General features: G+C 45.9%; 1 long non-coding RNA gene across 2 annotated transcripts; it reads left to right on the top strand.

Annotated features, from left to right (window-relative positions):
- Nucleotides 1-765: 765 nt before the first annotated feature.
- LOC125940652 (uncharacterized) lies at nt 766-12,211 on the top strand. Of its 2 annotated transcripts, XR_007463850.1 has the most exons (4): nt 766-1,655; nt 2,315-2,423; nt 7,709-7,834; nt 12,103-12,211. It is a non-coding gene; the product is annotated as an uncharacterized LOC125940652 (long non-coding RNA). The 2 variants fall into 2 exon arrangements; XR_007463849.1 differs by lacking the exon at nt 12,103-12,211 and having other exon boundaries at nt 7,709-8,874.
- The last annotated feature ends 11,165 nt before the right edge of the window (nt 12,212-23,376 follow it).

Here is a 23,376-nt window from a genome sequence, read left to right as displayed (position 1 = left end):
GCCATGCATGCCCACATGTAAAAAATAAAAAGAACCACAAACTCAGTGTAAATAAATTGGTGAATAAATAGCCAAAATAGCAGCCAAAATCTATCGCACTTTGACAGAAAAAAATAACGAAATTACATAACCATCAATCACTAATGCTGTCATACAATCAGCACATTTTGCCCAATTGCTGCTTGAAAAATTATTTGCACTAAGTCTTTCACAACTTGTGCACTGTATGCTGAGAGAGCTTGACGTAGTAAAAAAACCTCGTATTTGCCGCTCAACAGCGGCAAATACGAGTTTAGCGTGGCAACGGAGCATTATCTGTGTATATACTACACAAAACTGAATTTGAAATTAACGGAGAAATAACTAAGTAGTTCGTGCTGTGATGGTTCAGAGCAAGGCAACGCTTTGCGATTCGTTAAAAGCTGACCTCGAAACGACCAAAATGTCAATGTCCCTACATTCAAGCAGGGTCGTTAAATGACGAACATGCAGCATATCCTGGCGTTCGCGCACGCCGGAAACAAAATAAAAAACACTTTTGCAAATCGCTGACACAATAACGACGCATATCAGACGCGCGCGCGCACGCACGCACGCACGCACGCACGCACACACACACACACACACACACACACAGAACACAAGCAGTGTCCGAAAGCACTCGCGACAGACAGTGCGGACGTTCTCGCGCGTTGGCAAATCGAGCCGGCGTGGCAGCAGCGTCCGATGCACAGACGGCACTCTTCATGAACTATACTCATCCGCAAAACGGCACACAAGCCAGAACAAAGTGCGTCGACGACGCCACTCGACACCAAATGCGTCGTCGATAACGCCGCATTAAAACACGGACACCTTGTTGAATTCACAAACATTCACAAACCAAACCACGATATGCTGCGATTTAACGGCCCTGACCGGTTGATACGGCTGCTCCGCAGGTTGCTGTCCTCGATGTTGAAAGAAACGTTGTTGAAACACGCCGCATCACTCGCATAACATGTGAATACCAGCCGCCACCATCCATGCGATCACGATTACCATGGAGCACCGTGCCGATACAGTGGTGCCGAGGAGCCAGAGACCAACGTTGCCTGAGACGGCAAAACGGTAGACGACGATGTAAACAATATGGCCGCCATGACGTTTATCCGGCTCTTGCAAAGCTTCCGGTGCCTCTATCTTGACGAAATGACATCATTTTCCCGTGTTCGGCTGTCAAAATGTTACCAGTCTAGAAACGTTGGGCTGTCGGTATGTGAGCGCAGCATGAATATTTTCCTTGCGGACGGTCGATGTGGTAGTTTAATCATATTTACGCTTTGCCGAGAGAAAATGTGCTCTTTTTTGTGCGCATCAGCGATCGCTAAGCCCCTGGGCCTGTGCAACGCTGCTAGCTAGCTGTATCTTTCGTGCGGTGCGGCGTTGTTGGCCATCGTAGTTCGGTCCATTCGTGCTCTTTGTTCCCGGCTCATTAGCAGCCTCTGGTACTCTCGCCGATCTCGCAGCGGTTCACAGTGCACGGAAGAATGTGTTGGAAATTGTACTATTACGTTCATCCGCAATTTAACAGTGTTTATGCCGGAAGGACAGTTCGTGCAGTCGATGCCGCCGGACCTGACACGAAGGAGCGTTTGCCGAGTATGTCTCGAAAGGTAAGTCCGGCGCTTGGCGCATTTTTATAGTTGGTGTAGTGTGCCTTGTTAGGCGGAGCACAAGAGGATTAGTACGGCGACAAAAATTATAAAAGTGATTTCCTAATGTTTGTTATTAATGCCGTAGTACACATTTAGCAAAACGTTTTATGAAAATTACCCTCAAACAAGTATAGGATGTTGCCAAGAGCTTCATATATTGTTTCTTTGCTTTCTGTTATGAAATACACTAGCGCCGAGTATCGTTTAGTCTGAACGGGCACAAAAATTGATGCCGCGAATGTCACTGCTTCTGTACGTAATTTCTCAGCAAGAAATGGTATATGTGGTGAAGTACGTTGACGTGTTGTCTTCACAGCTATGTTGCGCGAGACGGCACCGGATTGCTCTGACTGACTCATGAGCACATTTTAGCTTGTATGCAAATTTTTCTGCTTATATATTGTCAAGACAACCTGTGTTTCTTGTGTTGAGTGTTCTGTATGTCTTCGTCCATTTGACAGGTTAAATAAAAATAACTGCCCGTGATGTCAGAATGAGATATTTGCACAACCATGTAGCTGGCTGAGGTCTTTTCACAATTTAACACGGTGTTGTTAAATCACAAGTTTGCAGTTTCAGCAGTGATTGCAATAAACTGAACATTTCTTATTGTTTAGGGATGTCACGATTTCGTGAGACGGAGGCATCTCTGCACCACATGGGAGCCTGTGGCAAAATGCAGTCTGAGCAGCCCGACAAGGAATCTGATCTGCTTGCTTTGACAAGGTTTGTACAAAACAGTCACTGCCACTTATGAGTTCTAGGTTCTGTTGGTATAATACCCCAGTCACACGGGCACTTTCAAAGTCCTTTGAATCAAAGATCCTTTACTTCAAGGGAAGACGCGCGCTGTCACATGGGCGCATCAAAGGAGGCCTAGTTGAAGGGAGCTTTGAGTCAAGGGAGTCCGCGTTTGTCCTTTGAAATCTCAAAGGAATACTTTTGAGCCTAGAGTCCGACAGAGGAAAACAAAATTCTGTATAAATACTAAAGTTCAATTTTTACCTGTTAAAAACAAGTTTAACTATATAGAAGTTTATAAGCACAAAACTTTTGTGACACCCGCAGTATCAATGATGAATGTGCCGGTACAACAGCGCCGGCACGGCCTGTCAGAATCGGCAACACCGACGCAAAATGGGTCTTGGAGGGTTTACGGTAGCGCGTTTAAAAGCCAGAACAAAAGAAGACACACAGGGACACACACGGCGCTAACTTCCAACAGTGTTTGTTATCGAAGTCCAGTTCGTACTTTTCATCGCGCTACTGTTAACCCTCCAAGATGCGTTACCAACAAGCACACATTGCAACCCTCGTGAGCAAAATGGGTGCCATGTGCGATTTGGTTATCGGCTGCTACGCATCGAAGTGTCCTCGTGCTTTTTTTTTTCTCGTCACTTTTGCGTTTTAGAATACGTTGCGGTTTCTGTCAAAAGCTTCAGCGGAGACCACCTGGCGACCGTGTAGCACTGATACATATCCCTTGAACTAATGTTCATTTGAAAGCTTTATGCTCCTTAACTTCAAAGGACCTTCGGCATGTCCGTGTGACTGGGGTATAATTCGTACGTGCCATCGGTCCTGAATCTTTTGGTGAGATTTACGAATTTGGACTCGTTCTACAATTTTACTATTGTTGCATTGAGTTATGAGAATGAAATTCTATTGGTAATATGTTGGAAGAATCTTGAAAAATGGGGTGGTATGAGATTGCAAAATTGCATCTAAAACAATAAATTGTGATGGCACTTGTGCTGCTTTATTAGCAATGCAAAATCCCTAACGAGTATACCGGAGGGGCACTTCCTACCAAGCCCGATTCAGATCAAAATTAGCTACTGCAATTGGCTTACTCGCGCAGCTTGCACAAAAGAGCCAATCACAAGTGAGAAATTCGATCCGGATTGGGCTTGATCGCAATGAAAAGTGCACTGTATGACACCCGTATTAGACGAGTTTATTGAGATAAGTTCATAAAGGCAACAGCAAAAGCACTGAAAAAAGCACACTGGTCTAAAAACAATGTTGTCAGTTTCTGCTGTTCCAAGTTAATGGTTAATAATGTGTCTCTATTGAACAATGTAGGCGCTGAGAGAAAACTTTAAGAAAATACATGCTGACTTTCCAAGACAGCATTGTGTCTAAGATTTTTGCAAAACATAAAGTTCACAGGCTGGCAGGTTTGGCATAACGTACAACACTTTTCCTTTAGATGCCATATTCATAACTTCCAGTGTCGACATAATATTCGAGTACTACTTGAACTGTATATTTTAAAATATCGCCTACCTTCAGTTTAATCAATATACCTAAGTAGCCTCCTCTGAGTCAAGTATAATTGGGGGCTTGAGTAGATATGCATGATATGCTACTTACTGACTGTATAGTGACGTATTTTTTTTAGGAACTGTGTTTTGAGGCACACATATCCTTTTATGTCTTGTTATGAGTTGCCCGACGAAAGCAGAAGGGCATTGCAAGTTATTGCATATATTACTGCACTTAATTCCTTACATACATGCCTGCACAGATTCTGTGTTCCTAGATTTATTTCTCTAAGTAGTCAAAAATCATGTATTACACTTTTTTTTCTCTTTTTTTTGGGGGGGGGGGGTGCGGCTGTTCATTGATTCCCATTCCTAAAGGGATGTTGAAAGAAAAAACCACGAAAGGTGGCTTGAAAGTGTTTGAATTTTCTGTTTAACCTCTTATTATTTATTCTTCTAAAGCACTACCAGCATGAACACGTTTCTGTTCACTTTTATAAGCTAGCTGCCAGATAAGAAACCACAGTGTCAAAGAGTATTTATTTCTTTTTTTTACTTGTTTTATTGTATGTTCTTTATTTGGCTCACAATGTTCTACCTACCACCTTATGCAGTACTCCAGCTGGAGCCTATGAGGTATGTTTATAAATGAATAAGTAAATTCCTGAAGCTTGCAACAAACCATGAAGCATAACATTTAAATGTAGTCAGTTCATAATACATCCCTAGAGCAGCATAGCATCAAGCTTGAAGCTGATCTCTGATGTCCCATAAATTGCAGGTTTGATAATGTGGTATCACAAACTGCTGGTTACGCATGTCAGTCAGCCTGGTGCAGTGGTCGCAGGTGAGAGTGTAACCGAAAGCTGGGTATGCTTTGCCCTTCCGCATTTGACATGGGAGGGAGCTTGAACTCTGCTATTGCTTCTCTTATAGTTGGGACCATCTCTCTCACCTTCTCCTTATTATTCTGTCAACTTGCTAATATGCACTTCTACAAGCTTAGTTATGATGTTGACTGCTGAACTTGGATGTTGTGCGTTTCAATAGTTAGTGGGACCCTCAAAACCATGCTGTACTTTGTGTGCATTTCAAATGGTCAATTTGAAATATGCGATTGACATTCTCAGGGAAACAAGGTTTTTGTTCTGAATAAGGCATAGGCTGCTTCCCGAAAGAGTACCAGAAACAATACTTTCTCACCTAACAAAAGTGTTTAGGCACGCCGTGCTGAGGCCATGCTGACCTACAATAATTAGATCATAATGTGCTATATCGACCGTTACATGTTATTAAAAGTGGCAGACAAAAGTCATAATGCACTTGAATTTCACTGTTAAAATGTGTGTGGCTACCTAACATTTAGCCTTAGCCCCTTTGGCGCAGACACCATTAGTGCAAAAGGGGCGTATGTCATTACCAAGCTTTTGGGATAAGTACAGACTGAATAAGCACTTGTCAAGATTTTGAGTAGTACTATAACCTGAGACCCGCCCAAAGTGTGATTTTATTTTTATTTTTTCATTTAGACCATGGAGTCACACTTCTCTTAAGCCTGTGCAGATACGTTACGCTAGGCGAGCCCCATTCATTTCTCCCTTTACAGTGAATCCTGTTTTTCAGTTTCATGTTGCATGACATACAAAGGCACTTTAAGCAAGGCCAAAAATAAGTGGTTTGAATGTGTACAAAATGACTCCGGACACATTTTTTTGTTTGGAGACAGTTTAGACGCATCATGTATTCTTTCTTTTTGTGTTAGTTTTGTGATGAGAGGTTATGTATTGCAAAAAGAAAATGAAGGTTAAAGTGGCATTTCCTGCCAAATTTTGTGGCGAAACATCGTACGTTGGAGGACATCATGCATTCCAGAGTATTTTCGTATATTTTGGCTGTTGCGGTTCAGTACACTTGCTCCAAAATTGCTAAGTTCAGTTCTTGCCTCTTTTAGAATGCAATATAGTCAATTTTTGCCAAAAACAAGTTAACTAGGCCTTAGCAGACAGCCAGCAGGTGTGGGAACTTTATTGTGGTTTCACCACCTGTATATCGTTCTTGTGTATTTTCTAGCTTATCAAGCCTCTACTTTTGGATAACTGCAGTCTTTCTGGGTTTGCGGAAGAGTAATAATGCATCTCAAATAATTATTTTTCCCTTAAGTGTCCCTTTAAAGTTTTGTCTGATTGATGTGGCATGAGACAACACTGCCCGAAAGTTATCTTGCATGTCAGCAGTTGTGTTGCCATGTAATCACCAGTATTGTCTTTGAGGTGCTCAGAGATGTCACTGCACTTACTCTTCATTACCCAAGTCCCTAAGAAGCCATAAAGAGGATCTGTTTGAAATGTCCTGCAATAAGTTATATCATACTGTATTCACTGGGGCTCTGTTAAATGCTTGCAGTAGAAAAGCACTGTCTTCTCCAAAACATGCATAGTGTGTTGGGAATTTGTCAACGATTCTTTTTACCTCAACAGTCATGGAAATATTGATTTACCGTGTTCACTGGCAAATTTATATCAAGCCTGATCTCTGTAGCTGACTAGGCTTTTTTATTACACAAAAATTAAGCTGGTTTTCAATAATACCACCTTTTCACAGTACTGAAGCACCAGTTTGCAAAAATAATAGAATAAGTCTAACTCTATTTTTTGTAAAAGCAAGCTGTTGTCTTACACAGCAACTTCAGTGAGTTTTTAAGCGCGGCAGGCTTAGGATGTTGGTTGAAAATTAAGTTGCTTAAAGACGTGTTGCATCAGAGAGCATGTTTTCTTTTATCTATTGTAGCATTATCTGGTCTCTTATGTTCCTTTCCATGCTATTCACAGTGCACACTTTCTAAGGAGAAAAGGGACAGGCAGATGGTGGCATTCACAGCTCACACATTCCAAGGCACTAAGGGACACACAGAGTGTGAAAGAGGACAGTTATTTTTCACTGTCTGCCTGTCGCTTATTCTTTTGGCATGTGTGTGCCATGAACACCATCAAAATGAACTGTTACCAACTTGCCCAAGCTTCAGCTCTTGCGCTTGGTGTTTTTGTCTACAAAATGCCATATGGCAGTAGTAGTGTTGCTGATATTTGCGTGTATGAAAAGGGGATGCTTACTTGATTGCAGAACAATTTGATTGGTTCTACACATGGTACTGAACTTACCAATGTCATTTTAAAGGTGGGATTAGGTAGGAAGCTATTGTGGTACTGTTTAAAGTGCCCTTGTGCAGATGCTTAAAGCTTGTCTTCTGTTGACAAAAATTGGGCTCAAGCCATAGGAGGATAGTTGTCAAAGTGTAATGAAAGCCTCCTGGTAGACATGCTGAGTTATGCTGCTGGGGACACTTATTGGTTAGCCCTATTGGGTAATGCTGCTAGGCTTATGGGTGCTTTAACATTGCAGTGCCTGCAGAATGCATGTCGTGCTATGGTATCATAATTGGCCCACCAAGTGACCACCTTTGCTTACACTATGTGGCTGTCTGGCCTACTTTACTTAACCTGACTGCCACCTATACACAAGGAGGAGGAGGGAGGCAAAAAAAGGGATCTTCAATTAATTTTCTTGCATAGATGGCTCATGCATCATATTTTTCTTATAGTGCAGGATTTGTTACTCAAAGTGAAGCTTGCTATATGGAGAATATCTACATTTTTTCATATGTATACCGAACAAGGATTGATTTGTTCACGGTGTCACTTTTTATATTATACTCACGTGACACTAAGCCCACTTGTATTAATGCAGGTATGGCTGGGCCTGCAGAGAAAGTGTAAGCAGACTGTGCTGTGTTGCTGATCAGTGCTGATCTCCACGCCTGAGTTGGTCCCACAACATCCAGGCACCAGCGTGCTTTGCTTCATCATTGACAAGGTAATATGATATGGAGAGCTTGCACCTGGATATCAGTTTTGAGCTTGAGTTTTGAGAAATATGTTGAGATAGAAGACACAAGGGTTGGCCTTGGTGATAGATACACGTGTGTTTTTTTTAAGTGCTCTTTTTGAAATATTCTTCGTGGACCTATTTTCAGCAAATGTTTACATTCCTTAATTGCAAACTGCCATGGAGCTGGTTTATGCCTTAAACTAGCACTCTTTCACCAAGAAAAAGCCTTATTTAGCATAAAATTCATAGGAAAGGCAAGGAGGTGACAGGACAGAACACTACTAACACCATCCAATTTTACTGCTTGCACAGCAATATAAAGCGAGAGTTGAAAGGACGAGGTTTGGGTTTGTGTTCGTTGGTTCTATGGGTTTTGGAGCCCCACACAGCTTCTTTGCTAGGCAGACAAGCTTGTGGGATGTGCTTCTGAAATTCGTACAGCACACTGACAGTGCAGGTGCGGGCCTCATCTTCGGAAGTGCACTGACGGCACCATTCACGGCGCAGATGACTCTCATAGAGTCAGGCAGGGCACCAGTGTTGATGTTTGTTCCCTTGCCCAAAACAGCATGTTTAGGTTCAGTGTAGTTGTAAGAAGACAAGTTAAACATTACTTTCATGGTTTGAGTGGCCGCATTTTTCTTAGAGCACTGAATTTCTTTTCTTGCAACTGCCTGCCCTGGTGTTTCCTTAGCGTCGGCATGAAGTTGGCATGGAGTTACGCATCCGGGAACTCGTGAACAATGACCCTGTAGTTGACACTTTGCGAAGAATACATCGGCTTCCAAGCCCTTCATTTTCTGTTGGCATACTTTTACTTGTACTGTTAGCAATTTCTTCTCGGCTTGCTGAATTATCCTGAGGCCCCACACTGACACTACTGATGTCTTCAATTGAAGACTTTTCAGGATAAGACTCCTGGCTTTGCAAGTGTGGTTTAAAAAAAGGTGGCACTTACAGGTGGCTATTCAAGACCTGAGTGAAATGAACCGGCAAGTCTTGGTTACATCTTGTGTGTAGTCCTGTTGGAGTTTTACGAAAAATTGTATCGACACGAAAAATTTTTTACGAAAAATTGTATCGACACTAACACGATGATAAGCACTTGGTCATTCACCACAACTTCATAGTCGTTACCTGGCTAAATGAATTTTCGTCGAACCCTTGATAATACCTTCTACAAAACTTATGTACAAAACATTGTTACCAAGACTTACTGGTTCGTCTCACTCGCGTCCAGAATAGAAATCTGTAAGTGCCACCTTTCCTGCAAAGAACCTCATCCTGAAAAGTCTACACTTGAAAGCATCGGTAGTGTGAGCGTGGGGCCTCGAGATAATTCGGCCAGCTGGGAAGAAATTACTGGCAGCAAGAGTTCAAGAGTGCTGACAGAAAATCAAGAGCCTGTGAACTAGAGCAGACCATTATTCGGGTCTTCTGGGACATACAGCTGAATGTCAACTTCACAGCGAGACTAACGGACCACCTGTGCGGGCAGTCACAAGAAAGCTTGATGTATTATAACCAAAACAGCCTGTTCAAACCAGGAAGTTATCTTGAGCTTGTCTTCCTACAAGCCCACTAAACCTGAAACTGCCATTCTGCGCAAAAGACAACTTCAACACTGGCACTTCACCCAACACTGACGAAAGTAAGCTGCATCGTGTAACGTGCCAGCAGTAAGCTTTCTGAAGCAGGAGAAGGGCCCACGAGCTTACCTTCCATGGTGTAATTCAGGAACCCGTCTCGGCTCCAGAAAGGGAGCTTTTTTGGCTTGGCTTGGGTCAATGACCATAAAATTATCATTACCAAAGAGAACGCATTAACAGTTGCAGACTCAGGGTAATGTCTTTACTTGCTTGATTTTGTGGACAAAAACTGATGAAAGGGTGCCCAATGTGACTAGTTATCCTGTCCAGGAGTCCGTGATTTCAAGAAGTTTGACAATCATTTCATTGGCTAACAATCGCAAAGCATACTTGTGCTGTCATTTGAAACAAAACCATGCACTTTAAGGAACGGTGACAATTTCTTTAGGTGTAAGGAGCACCTGCACTGCATATATAATTTTGGTTAACAAGAAAGTAAGGCGGAATGGGCCATATAAAATTAATGACAATAATTTTGGCATAAGTAGATTTTTGCTCAAACCATCTGAAAGTTTCTTGTTTTAGAAAGTATTAAATTTTGTTAAACGTAGCTGCTGTCAGATGATTCTATATAAGCATTTGGCCTTATGCAATACTATTTGCTTTAAATAAAATTTTTGGGTTTTATTTGTAAAAACCTCAGTATAATTGCTGAACAACATATTGTAGGGCAAAGGCACAAATACACAGATGATATACGAAAACATGTCACAGGTGCTGCTAATAACTTGATTCGAAACACAACAGGATACTGTATATATACTCTTCCGAATGCACAGGCGCACTAGCCACTTCGGGAAGACAACAGAGGGCAATTATCCGTGCTAACACAATCATTTTGAAGATCTAAAGAAAGCAAGTTCCACGTCGTACAAAACAACAGAGGTCTGACTTACACAAGCACTACTTTTTTATGTAAAACGCTTTGAGTAGCTTACATGCAATTTTATCTTTACTTCTGCCTGGGATCTTCACATCATAAAATCTCGCACGACAAGGGCAGGCTTTTTTTTGCTGATAGATGCGCATTCAAGTCTGTCGTCATGTTTTTAGCATGCTCCCTCATTCAATCATTGATGCAGCAGCCAGTTTGTCCTACATAGGACTTTCCACAAGGCAGTGGGATTTCATAAACCACACCGGGACCACATTGCCCGTAAGGTGTTACATGTTGTACTTAGCAGCTTACCTTAGATCTGCCCATTATGCTGGGACACGTTCGCGCCAGCCTATTGGGAACAGAGAACAATCGAGGCACTTCATGCTTGTTCGCCACTTTCTTTAAATTGTGGCTCAACTTATGCACATACGGTACAACTTGCGGTCTTGGGCCACTCGGCTCACCAGCTCTGGCCTCATTCACCAGTGTGCCCGCTTTTGTAGTGTTCTCTTTTCCCAATATGCTGGCCCAACTGTGTCCCCGCATAATGGGCAGATCTAAGGTAGGCTGCCAAGTACAACACGTCACACCTTACTGGCGATGTGCTACCAGAGGGGTTTATGAAATCCCACTGTCTTGTGGAAAGTCCTATGTAGGACAAACTGGCCGCTGCATCAATGATCGAATCATGGAGCATGCTAACAACACGACGAAAGACTTGAATGCGCATCTTTCAGCACACTGTAAAGCCTGTCCTTGTCGTGCGAGATTTCATGATGGGAAGATCCTGGGCAGAACTAAAGATAAAACAGCACGTGAGCTGTTGGAAGCATTTTACATAAAAGAAAAAAAAGTAGTGCTTGTGAAAGTTGACCTATATTGTTTTCATGATGTGGAACTTGCTTTCTTTAGATCTTCAAAATGATCGTGTTAGCCCTGATAATCGCCCTCTGTGCTCTGCCCGAAGTGGCTGGTGCGCCTGCACGTTGTGAGGAGTACATATACTGTATCTCGCTGTGCTTCAAATAAAGTTGTTAGTAGCGCCTGTGACGTGTGTCTGTGTATCTTCTGTGTATTTGTGCCTTTGCGCTATGTCGTTCAGCAAACCGCAACTTGCCTAACACCAAGTCCTTCTGCACAATATGATTATGGGGGACACTGTAGTGGGGAACTCTGGATTAACTTTGAACACCGGGGGTATGTGCCCAATGCACCTTATGGGGGTGTTGTTGCACTTTGCTGCCATCAAAATGTAGCCGTTGTGCATGGGATTTTATCATGCGCCATTCGGCTTAGCAGTGCAATGCCAAAGCCACTACGCCACCACGATTTTTAGTTTTGCTTGCAGAATAGCAGTTTCCAAGTAATTTAATTAGCTCGACCTGTTGATGCTGCTCTCTAAAAGTAGATTTTATGCATGTTACTTATGTTGCTTCAGTACTAGTAATTATTATTACTCAAATAATGCCTTTTTTATTGTAATAACACTTGTTTCAGTGATCTGCTAATGTAACAGGTTATTCTACGACACTATAATGCAAGTTTCCTTAGGAGTCATAAGCATTGCAGGAAACCACTTATTTTCAATAAATTTTGTTCAGTATCGCATGTTCTGAATGCTAAAGCATTCTTACCTGTGTGAATGTCAGCTAAACTGCTTTTGCCTATGTGTTATCTTATTGCATGTGTGAAAAAAAACTGTTGGCTTTTGTTTACTTTTTCAGGTGCACGGCAAGCTCTCACTCAAGCAACACATTCTAGTGGTCTTCTGTCAACAGACTGGGTGTATTGAAGTACCATTACAAGGTCCAATAAACAACACTTGCGAGATGTGTGACGTGCTCTTGCTTAAAATCGGAGGACTTCACTATTAATGTAAGCTTGAATAGGTGTGCTGAAGAACCTGTGTAACGTGTACTTGTTTATTAACAAGTACAAACCATTACCTCACCTGACCTTTTTTTTCACCTCAACATAACTCTTTACTGTAGATTTCTGAACAAACCATTACAGCAACACAACACTGCAGTAAGGTCAGCACAAGTGTTCATGCATGAACACTTGTATTTACAAGAATTGTATTTGCATTATTATACTAAATATGAATATGAGGTGCGTATCTTTTTCAGGGTGCATACTCTCGCAGGTCGTACAAGCTCGTCATCTTGTACGCACTCAGCTCGTAGAAACGAACTCGTTCATAATGTACGAGAATCTCGTTCAGTGACAAGAACGCGATCTCGTACACATGTGTGCGAGAAATGTACGCGATGGTCGCTGCGTAGACTGTACGAGGTTCTCGTAGACTCAACGAGTTCTCGCAGACTGAACGAGTTTCTCGCACAGTCTACGGAGCAATAATCGCGTACACTATTTCTCGTACATTCTCGTTCACATTTTTTTCAATAGGGATATAATTTGAATATACTAGGAAACATAATTCTGTTACGCGGAAACTCAAGCACAAGCCATTTCTCTAGCTGGCGTTTCAGGTCTGTAAGTAAGATCGACGCGCCCCACTCGGTTCCTCACAACACTATCCAGATGGCGCTCACCTCCATGCATCCGCGGCAGCGGCGGCGCGCGCCGTGTGGAATAAAGAAAAAACGAACCAGCAAGTTCGTCTTTGTGCGGAGCGTTCGCCGTCATCGTGTCCAGGTAAACATTACGGCTACAGCTGCCGGGAAGTGTGAGAAGCAGATAGGGATCTTTGAGTGCGGTCGCGTTATAATCTTAAAAGGTGAAGGATTAGTGTCCTCCAAGTTTCCTGTTGACGTTACGCCACGAAGAAATCCCGGGATCCCAGCCATAGACAGCGGCGCTCTAAAGAGAAACGGAGCTGGGCAGGTCATGTAATGCGTAGGGCAAATAACCAGTGGACCATTAGAGTATATAATTTGAATATACTAGGAAACATAATTCTGTTACGCGGAAACTCAAGCACAAGCCATTTCTCTAGCTGGCATTTCAGGTCTGTAAGTAAGATCGACGCGCCCCGCTCGGTTCCTCACAACACTATCCAGATGGAGCTCACCACCATGCATCCGCGGCAGCGCCGGCGCGCGCCGTGTGGAAGCAAGAAAAAACGAACCAGCAAGTTCGTCTTACGGCTACAGCTGCCGGGAAGCGTGAGAAGCAGTTAGGGATCTCTGAGTGCGATCGCTTCCAATCTTAAACGGCGAAGGATTAGTGTCCTCCAAGTTTCCTGTTGACGTTACGCCGCGAAGAAATCCCGGGATCCTAGCCATAGACAGCGGCGCTCTAAAGAGAAACGGAGCTGGGCCGGTCATGTAATGCGTATGGCAGATAACCAGTGGACCATTAGAGTATATAATTTGAATATACTAGGAAACATAATTCTGTTACGCGGAAACTCAAGCACAAGCCATTTCTCTAGCTGGCGTTTGAGGTCTGTAAGATCGACGCGCCCCGCTCGGTTCCTCACAACACTATCCAGATGGCGCTCACCTCCATGCATTCGCGGCAGCGGCGGCGCGCGCCGTGTGGAATAAAGAAAAAACGAACCAGCAAGTTCGTCTTACGGCTACAGCTGCCGGGAAGCGTGAGAAGCAGTTAGGGATCTTTGAGTGCGATCGCTTTCCAATCTTAAAAGGCGAAAGATTACTGTCCTCCAAGTTTCCTGTTGACGTTACGCCGCGAAGAAATCCCGGGATCCTAGCCATAGACAGCGGTGCTCTAAAGAGAAACGGAGCTGGGCCGGTCATGTAATGCGTAGGGCAGATAACCAGTGGACCATTAGAGTATATAATTTGAATATACTAGGAAACATAATTCTGTTACGCGGAAGCTCAAGCACAAGCCATTTCTCTAGCTGGCGTTTCAGGTCTGTAAGTAAGATCGACGCGCCCCGCTCGGTTCCTCACAACACTATCCAGATGGCGCTCACCTCCATGCATCTGCGGCAGCGGCGGCGCGCGCCGTGTGGAATAAAGAAAAAACGAACCAGCAAGTTCGTCTTTGTGCGGAGTGTTCGCCGTCATCGTGTCCAGGTAAACATTACGGCTACAGCTGCCGGGAAGTGTGAGAAGCAGATAGGGATCTTTGAGTGCGATCGCGTTATAATCTTAAAAGGCGAAGGATTAGTGTCCTCCAAGTTTCCTGTTGACGTTACGCCGCGAAGAAATCCCGGGATCCTAGCCATAAACAGCGGCGCTCTAAAGAGAAACGGAGCTGGGCCGGTCATGTAATGCGTAGGGCAGATAACCAGTGGACCATTAGAGTATATAATTTGAATATACTAGGAAACATAATTCTGTTACGCGGAAACTCAAGCACAAGCCATTTCTCTAGCTGGCATTTCAGGTCTGTAAGTAAGATCGACGCGCCCCGCTCGGTTCCTCACAACACTATCCAGATGGAGCTCACCTCCATGCATCCGCGGCAGCGGCGGCGCGCGCCGTGTGGAAGCAAGAAAAAACGAAACACGAAGTTCGTCTTACGGCTACAGCTGCCGGGAAGCGTGAGAAGCAGTTAGGGATCGTTGAGTGCGATCGCGCTCCAATCTTAAACGGCGAAGGATTAGTGTCCTCCAAGTCTCCTGTTGACGTTACGCCGCGAAGAAATCTCGGAATCCTAGCCATAGACAGCGGCGCCCTAAAGAGAAACGGAGCTGGGCAGGTCATGTAATGCGTAGGGCAGATAACCAGTGGAGCATTAGAGTATATAATTTGAATATACTAGGAAACATAATTCTGTTACGCGGAAACTCAAGCACAAGCCATTTCTCTAGCTGGCGTTTCAGGTCTGTAAGATCGACGCGCCCCGCTCGGTTCCACACAACACTATCCAGATGGCGCTCACCTCCATGCATTCACGGCAGCGGCGGCGCGCGCCGTGTGGAATAAAGAAAAAACGAACCAGCAAGTTCGTCTTACGGCTACAGCTGCCGGGAAGCGTGAGAAGCAGTTAGGGATCTTTGAGTGCGATCGCGTTCCAATCTTAAACGGCGAAGGATTACTGTCCTCCAAGTTTCCTGTTGACGTTACGCCGCGAAGAAATCCCGGGATCCTAGCCATAGACAGCGGCGCTCTAAAGAGAAACGGAGCTGGGCCGGTCATGTAATGCGTAGGGCAGATAACCAGTGGACCATTAGAGTATATAATTTGAATATACTAGGAAACATAATTCTGTTACGCGGAAACTCAAGCACAAGCCATTTCTCTAGCTGGCGTTTCAGGTCTGTAAGTAAGATCGACGCGCCCCAGCTCGGTTCCTCACAACACTATCCAGATGGCGCTCACCTCCATGCATCCTGCGGCAGCGGCGGCGCGCGCCGTGTGGAATAAAGAAAAAACGAACCAGCAAGTTCGTCTTGTGCGGAGCGTTCGCCGTCATCGTGTCCAGGTAAACATTACGGCTACAGCTGCCGGGAAGTGTGAGAAGCAGATAGGGATCTTTGAGTGCGATCGCGTTATAATCTTAAAAGGCGAAGGATTAGTGTCCTCCAAGTTTCCTGTTGACGTTACGCCGCGAAGAAATCCCGGGATCCTAGCCATAGACAGCGGCGCTCTAAAGAGAAACGGAGCTGGGCAGGTCATGTAATGCGTAGGGCAGATAACCAGTGGACCATTAGAGTATATAATTTGAATATACTAGGAAACATAATTCTGTTACGCGGAAACTCAAGCACAAGCCATTTCTCTAGCTGGCATTTCAGGTCTGTAAGTAAGATCGACGCGCCCCGCTCGGTTCCTCACAACACTATCCAGATGGAGCTCACCTCCATGCATCCGCGGCAGCGGCGGCGCGCGCCGTGTTGAAGCAAGAAAAAACGAACCACGAAGTTCGTCTTACGGCTACAGCTGCCGGGAAGCGTGAGAAGCAGTTAGGGATCTTTGAGTGCGATCGCGTTCCAATCTTAAACGGCGAAGGATTAGTGTCCTCCAAGTCTCCTGTTGACGTTACGCCGCGAAGAAATCCGGGATCCTAGCCATAGACAGCGGCGCTCTAAAGAGAAACGGAGCTGGGCAGGTCATGTAATGCGTAGGGCAGATAACCAGTGGAGCATTAGAGTATATAATTTGAATATACTAGGAAACATAATTCTGTTACGCGGAAACTCAAGCACAAGCCATTTCTCTAGCTGGCGTTTCAGGTCTGTAAGATCGACGCGCCCCGCTCGGTTCCACACAACACTATCCAGATGGCGCTCACCTCCATGCATTCACGGCAGCGGCGGCGCGCGCCGTGTGGAATAAAGAAAAAACGAACCAGCAAGTTCGTCTTACGGCTACAGCTGCCGGGAAGCGTGAGAAGCAGTTAGGGATCTTTGAGTGCGATCGCGTTCCAATCTTAAACGGCGAAGGATTAGTGTCCTCCAAGTTTCCTGTTGACGTTACGCCGCGAAGAAATCCCGGGATCCTAGCCATAGACAGCGGCGCTCTAAAGAGAAACGGAGCAGGGCCGGTCATGTAATGCGTATGGCAGATAACCAGTGGACCATTAGAGTATATAATTTGAATATACTGGGAAACATAATTCTGTTACGCGGAAACTCAAGCACAAGCCATTTCTCTAGCTGGCGTTTCAGGTCTGTAAGTAAGATCGACGCGCCCCACTCGGTTCCTCACAACACTATCCAGATGGCGCTCACCTCCATGCATCCGCGGCAGCGGCGGCGCGCGCCGTGTGGAATAAAGAAAAAACGAACCAGCAAGTTCGTCTTACGGCTACAGCTGCCGGGAAGTGTGAGAAGCAGATAGGGATCTTTGAGTGCGATCGCGTTACAATCTTAAAAGGCGAAGGATTAGCTGTCCTCCAAGTTTCCTGTTGACGTTACGCCGCGAAGAAATCCCGGAGATCCTAGCCATAGACAGCGGCGCTCTAAAGAGAAACGGAGCTGGGCAGGTCATGTAATGCGTAGGGCAGATAACCAGTGGACCATTAGAGTATATAATTTGAATATACTAGGAAACATAATTCTGTTACGCGGAAACTCAAGCACAAGCCATTTCTCTAGCTGGCGTTTCAGGTCTGTAAGTAAGATCGACGCGCCCCGCTCGGTTCCTCACAACACTATCCAGATGGCGCTCACCTCCATGCATCCGCGGCAGCGGCGGCGCGCGCCGTGTGGAATAAAGAAAAAACGAACCAGCAAGTTCGTCTTTGTGCGGAGCGTTCGCCGTCATCGTGTCCAGGTAAACATTACGGCTACAGCTGCCGGGAAGTGTGAGAAGCAGATAGGGATCTTTGAGTGCGATCGCGTTATAATCTTAAAAGGCGAAGGATTAGTGTCCTCCAAGTTTCCTGTTGACGTTACGCCGCGAAGAAATCCCGGGATCCTAGCCATAGACAGCGGCGCTCTAAAGAGAAACGGAGCTGGGCCGGTCATGTAATGCGTAGGGCAGATAACCAGTGGACCATTAGAGTATATAATTTGAATATACTAGGAAACATAATTCTGTTACGCGGAAACTCAAGCACAAGCCATTTCTCTAGCTGGCGTTTCAGGTCTGTAAGTAAGATCGACGCGCCCCACTCGGTTCCTCAGAACACTATCCAGATGGCGCTCACCTCCATGCATCCGCGGCAGCGGCGGCGCGCGCCGTGTGGAATAAAGAAAAAACGAACCAGCAAGTTCGTCTTTGTGCGGAGCGTTCGCCGTCATCGTGTCCAGGTAAACATTACGGCTACAGCTGCCGGGAAGTGTGAGAAGCAGATAGGGATCTTTGAGTGCGATCGCGTTATAATCTTAAAAGGCGAAGGATTAGTGTCCTCCAAGTTTCCTGTTGACGTTACGCCGCGAAGAAATCCCGGGATCCTAGCCATAGACAGCTGCGCTCTAAAGAGAAACGGAGCTGGGCAGGTCATGTAATGCGTAGGGCAGATAACCAGTGGACCATTAGAGTATATAATTTGAATATACTAGGAAACATAATTCTGTTACGCGGAAACTCAAGCACAAGCCATTTCTCTAGCTGGCGTTTCAGGTCTGTAAGTAAGATCGACGCGCCCGCTCGGTTCCTCACAACACTATCCAGATGGCGCTCACCTCCATGCATCCGCGGCAGCGGCGGCGCGCGCCGTGTGGAAGCAAGAAAAAACGAACCAGCAAGTTCGTCTTACGGCTACAGCTGCCGGGAAGCGTGAGAAGCAGTTAGGGATCTTTGAGTGCGATCGCGCTTCCAATCTTAAACGGCGAAAGGATTAGTGTCCTCCAAGTCTCCTGTTGACGTTACGCCGCGAAGAAATCCCGGAATCCTAGCCATAGACAGCGGCGCTCTAAAGAGAAACGGAGCTGGGCAGGTCATGTAATGCGTAGGGCAGATAACCAGTGGACCATTAGAGTATATAATTTGAATATACTAGGAAACATAATTCTGTTACGCGGAAACTCAAGCACAAGCCATTTCTCTAGCTGGCGTTTCAGGTCTGTAAGTAAGATCGACGCGCCCCGCTCGGTTCCTCACAACACTATCCAGATGGCGCTCACCTCCATGCATTCGCGGCAGCGGCGGCGCGCGCCGTGTGGAATAAAGAAAAAACGAACCAGCAAGTTCGTCTTACGGCTACAGCTGCCGGGAAGCGTGAGAAGCAGTTAGGGATCTTTGAGTGCGATCGCGTTCCAATCTTAAAAGGCGAAAGATTACTGTCCTCCAAGTTTCCTGTTGAAGTTACGCCGCGAAGAAATCCCGGGATCCTAGCCATAGACAGCGGCGCTCTAAAGAGAAACGGAGCTGGGCCGGTCATGTAATGCGTAGGGCAGATAACCAGTGGACCATTAGAGTATATAATTTGAATATACTAGGAAACATAATTCTGTTACGCGGAAACTCAAGCACAAGCCATTTCTCTAGCTGGCGTTTCAGGTCTGTAAGTAAGATCGACGCGCCCCGCTCGGTTCCTCACAACACTATCCAGATGGCGCTCACCTCCATGCATCTGCGGCAGCGGCGGCACGCGCCGTGTGGAATAAAGAAAAAAACGAACCAGCAAGTTCGTCTTTGTGCGGAGCGTTCGCCGTCATCGTGTCCAGGTAAACATTACGGCTACAGCTGCCGGGAAGTGTGAGAAGCAGTTAGGGATCTTTGAGTGCGATCGCGTTCCAATCTTAAACGGCGAAGGATTAGTGTCCTCCAAGTTTCCTGTTGACGTTACGCCGCGAAGAAATCCCGGGATCCTAGCCATAGACAGCGGCGCTCTAAAGAGAAACGGAGCTGGGCAGGTCATGTAATGCGTAGGGCAGATAACCAGTGGACCATTAGAGTATATAATTTGAATATACTAGGAAACATAATTCTGTTACGCGGAAACTCAAGCACAAGCCATTTCTCTAGCTGGCGTTTCAGGTCTGTAAGTAAGATCGACGCGGCCCCGCTCGGTTCCTCACAACACTATCCAGATGGCGCTCACCTCCATGCATCCGCGGCAGCGGCGGCGCGCGCCGTGTGGAAGCAAGAAAAAACGAACCAGCAAGTTCGTCTTACGGCTACAGCTGCCGGGAAGCGTGAGAAGCAGTTAGGGATCTTTGAGTGCGATCGCGTTCCAATCTTAAACGGCGAAGGATTAGTGTCCTCCAAGTCTCCTGTTGACGTTACGCCGCGAAGAAATCCCGGATCCTAGCCATAGACAGCGGCGCTCTAAAGAGAAACGGAGCTGGGCAGGTCATGTAATGCGTAGGGCAGATAACCAGTGGACCATTAGAGTATATAATTTGAATATACTAGGAAACATAATTCTGTTACGCGGAAACTCAAGCACAAGCCATTTCTCTAGCTGGCGTTTCAGGTCTGTAAGTAAGATCGACGCGCCCCGCTCGGTTCCTCACAACACTATCCAGATGGCGCTCACCTCCATGCATCCGCGGCAGCGGCGGCGCGCGCCGTGTGGAAGCAAGAAAAAACGAACCAGCAAGTTCGTCTTACGGCTACAGCTGCCGGGAAGCGTGAGAAGCAGTTAGGGATCTTTGAGTGCGATCGCGTTCCAATCTTAAACGGCGAAGGATTAGTGTCCTCCAAGTTTCCTGTTGACGTTACGCCGCGAAGAAATCCCGGAATCCTAGCCATAGACAGCGGCGCTCTAAAGAGAAACGGAGCTGGGAAGGTCATGTAATGCGTAGGGCAGATAACCAGTGGACCATTAGAGTATATAATTTGAATATACTAGGAAACATAATTCTGTTACGCGGAAACTCAAGCACAAGCCATTTCTCTAGCTGGCGTTTCAGGTCTGTAAGTAAGATCGACGCGCCCCGCTCGGTTCCTCACAACACTATCCAGATGGCGCTCACCTCCATGCATCCGCGGCAGCGGCGGCGCGCGCCGTGTGGAAGCAAGAAAAAACGAACCAGCAAGTTCGTCTTACGGCTACAGCTGCCGGGAAGCGTGAGAAGCAGTTAGGGATCTTTGAGTGCGATCGCGTTCCAATCTTAAACGGCGAAGGATTAGTGTCCTCCAAGTTTCCTGTTGACGTTACGCCGCGAAGAAATCCCGGGATCCTAGCCATAGACAGCGGCGCTCTAAAGAGAAACGGAGCTGGGCAGGTCATGTAATGCGTAGGGCAGATAACCAGTGGACCATTAGAGTATATAATTTGAATATACTAGGAAACATAATTCTGTTACGCGGAAACTCAAGCACAAGCCATTTCTCTAGCTGGCGTTTCAGGTCTGTAAGTAAGATCGACGCGCCCCGCTCGGTTCCTCACAACACTATCCAGATGGCGCTCACCTCCATGCATCCGCGGCAGCGGCGGCGCGCGCCGTGTGGAAGCAAGAAAAAACGAACCAGCAAGTTCGTCTTACGGCTACAGCTGCCGGGAAGCGTGAGAAGCAGTTAGGGATCTTTGAGTGCGATCGCGCTTCCAATCTTAAACGGCGAAGGATTAGTGTCCTCCAAGTTTCCTGTTGACGTTACGCCGCGAAGAAATCCCGGATCCTAGCCATAGACAGCGGCGCTCTAAAGAGAAACGGAGCTGGGCAGGTCATGTAATGCGTAGGGCAGATAACCAGTGGACCATTAGAGTATATAATTTCAATATACTAGGAAACATAATTCTGTTACGCGGAAACTCAAGCACAAGCCATTTCTCTAGCTGGCGTTTCAGGTCTGTAAGTAAGATCGACGCGCCCCACTCGGTTCCTCACAACACTATCCAGATGGCGCTCACCTCCATGCATCCGCGGCAGCGGCGGCGCGCGCCGTGTGGAAGCAAGAAAAAACGAACCAGCAAGTTCGTCTTACGGCTACAGCTGCCGGAAGCGTGAGAAGCAGTTAGGGATCTTTGAGTGCGATCGCGTTCCAATCTTAAACGGCGAAGGATTAGTGTCCTCCAAGTTTCCTGTTGACGTTACGCCGCGAAGAAATCCCGGAATCCTAGCCATAGACAGCGGCGCTCTAAAGAGAAACGGAGCTGGGCATGTCATGTAATGCGTAGGGCAGATAACCAGTGGAGCATTAGAGTATATAATTTGAATATACTAGGAAACATAATTCTGTTACGCGGAAACTCAAGCACAAGCCATTTCTCTAGCTGGCGTTTGAGGTCTGTAAGATCGACGCGCCCCGCTCGGTTCCTCACAACACTATCCAGATGGCGCTCACCTCCATGCATCCGCGGCAGCGGCGGCGCGCGCCGTGTGGAAGCAAGAAAAAACGAACCAGCAAGTTCGTCTTATGGCTACAGCTGCCGGGAAGCGTGAGAAGCAGTTAGGGATCTTTGAGTGCGATCGCGTTCCAGTCTTAAAAGGCGAAGGATTAGTGTTCTCCAAGTTTCTTGTTGACGTTACGCCACGAAGAAATCCCGGGATCCTAGCCATAGACAGCGGCGTTCTAAAGAGAAACGGAACTGGGCAGGTCATGTAATGCGTAGGGCAGAAAACCAGTGGACCATTAGAGATACAGAATAGATGGCAATGGAAGGGAAGCACCGACGAGGACGGCAGAAAATTAGGTGGGGTGATAACGTTAGTAGTTTGCAAGCTCAAGTTGCTACTAGCTAGCGCAAGACTATCGCGTTCAACTCTTAAAGGCAAAGCTTAAGCGTCCTCTTTTTCTGTCCCAATTGGTCAATCACCCGTGATGAAGAAGCCGAGATGGCTCCGAAAAATTGTAGTGACACAGCTCAAGTGCGATGTGCGACACTGCAGAGTGCTCAATTATTTAAAGCCTATGCAGATGAGCTTTGTAAGCTGTCTCTTGCTTTGCAACACCCATACTGTAATTAGTTGAAGATGTGCGGAGCCAAAAACGTAATTGAACCATATAAGCGTAACTTTGAAACATGACTGTATTGGTTCTTTACTCAAAGTTACTATTAGAACAGCAATGTCACCGACGCTTGGTAGTTAAATAGCGTAGCGCAAAACACACTTGGTGACGAAATGTTGCTCAAGTTCCCTGGACGTAATTACAGTGCTCCACGCAGTCGGAAATCTTAATAACGCGGCACAGACTGCAAGCTGAAATAAAATAAATATCTGCGACTGTTGCTCCACTATTGACGTGAAATAGAAACAACAGGTTGAGTATCAAAGAAATGAAGTGCCCGAAAATATTATATTGGGACTTAGAATTAATTTTGCCGCCGTTTATACGCGCGCATACTTTGGTTTCTCAAATTTATGAGGGAACGCTGGGTTGCTCATCAAAGAAGTGAGTAGCTGCCTTAAAATGTTCTTGCAGTGTCATCGCTCCTGTTATCGTTTTGGAAAAATAAACTAAATTAGGATACCTTCCCCACGCAAAAATTTGTTTAATTCTCTATTACTGAAACCACGCAATAGCACAAAGCATCAAACAAGAGCTTAAAAGTCATCCTGCCCTGTGAAAATAATGGTTACGTGTGAAGCGTTCGTTTCCAAGGGAAACGCAGTTTGCATTAGCGTTGGTTGCGGCGCCTGGAGCCCGATCCCGAAGTGCGCGCCTGACTTAACCCGACTTAGCCGAGGATGAGGGGCCGATCAGCTCGGCTGTTTTCAGCCTTGCGGTATTAGTGCAAGCTATGCTAATTTTTTTCTTTAGTCTTGTTCGCGCTAGTAG

This window comes from Dermacentor silvarum, chromosome 10 (assembly GCF_013339745.2).
Source record: "Dermacentor silvarum isolate Dsil-2018 chromosome 10, BIME_Dsil_1.4, whole genome shotgun sequence".
NCBI classification, from domain to species: domain Eukaryota; kingdom Metazoa; phylum Arthropoda; class Arachnida; order Ixodida; family Ixodidae; genus Dermacentor; species Dermacentor silvarum.
This window is presented reverse-complemented; position numbering and strand designations above follow the sequence as displayed.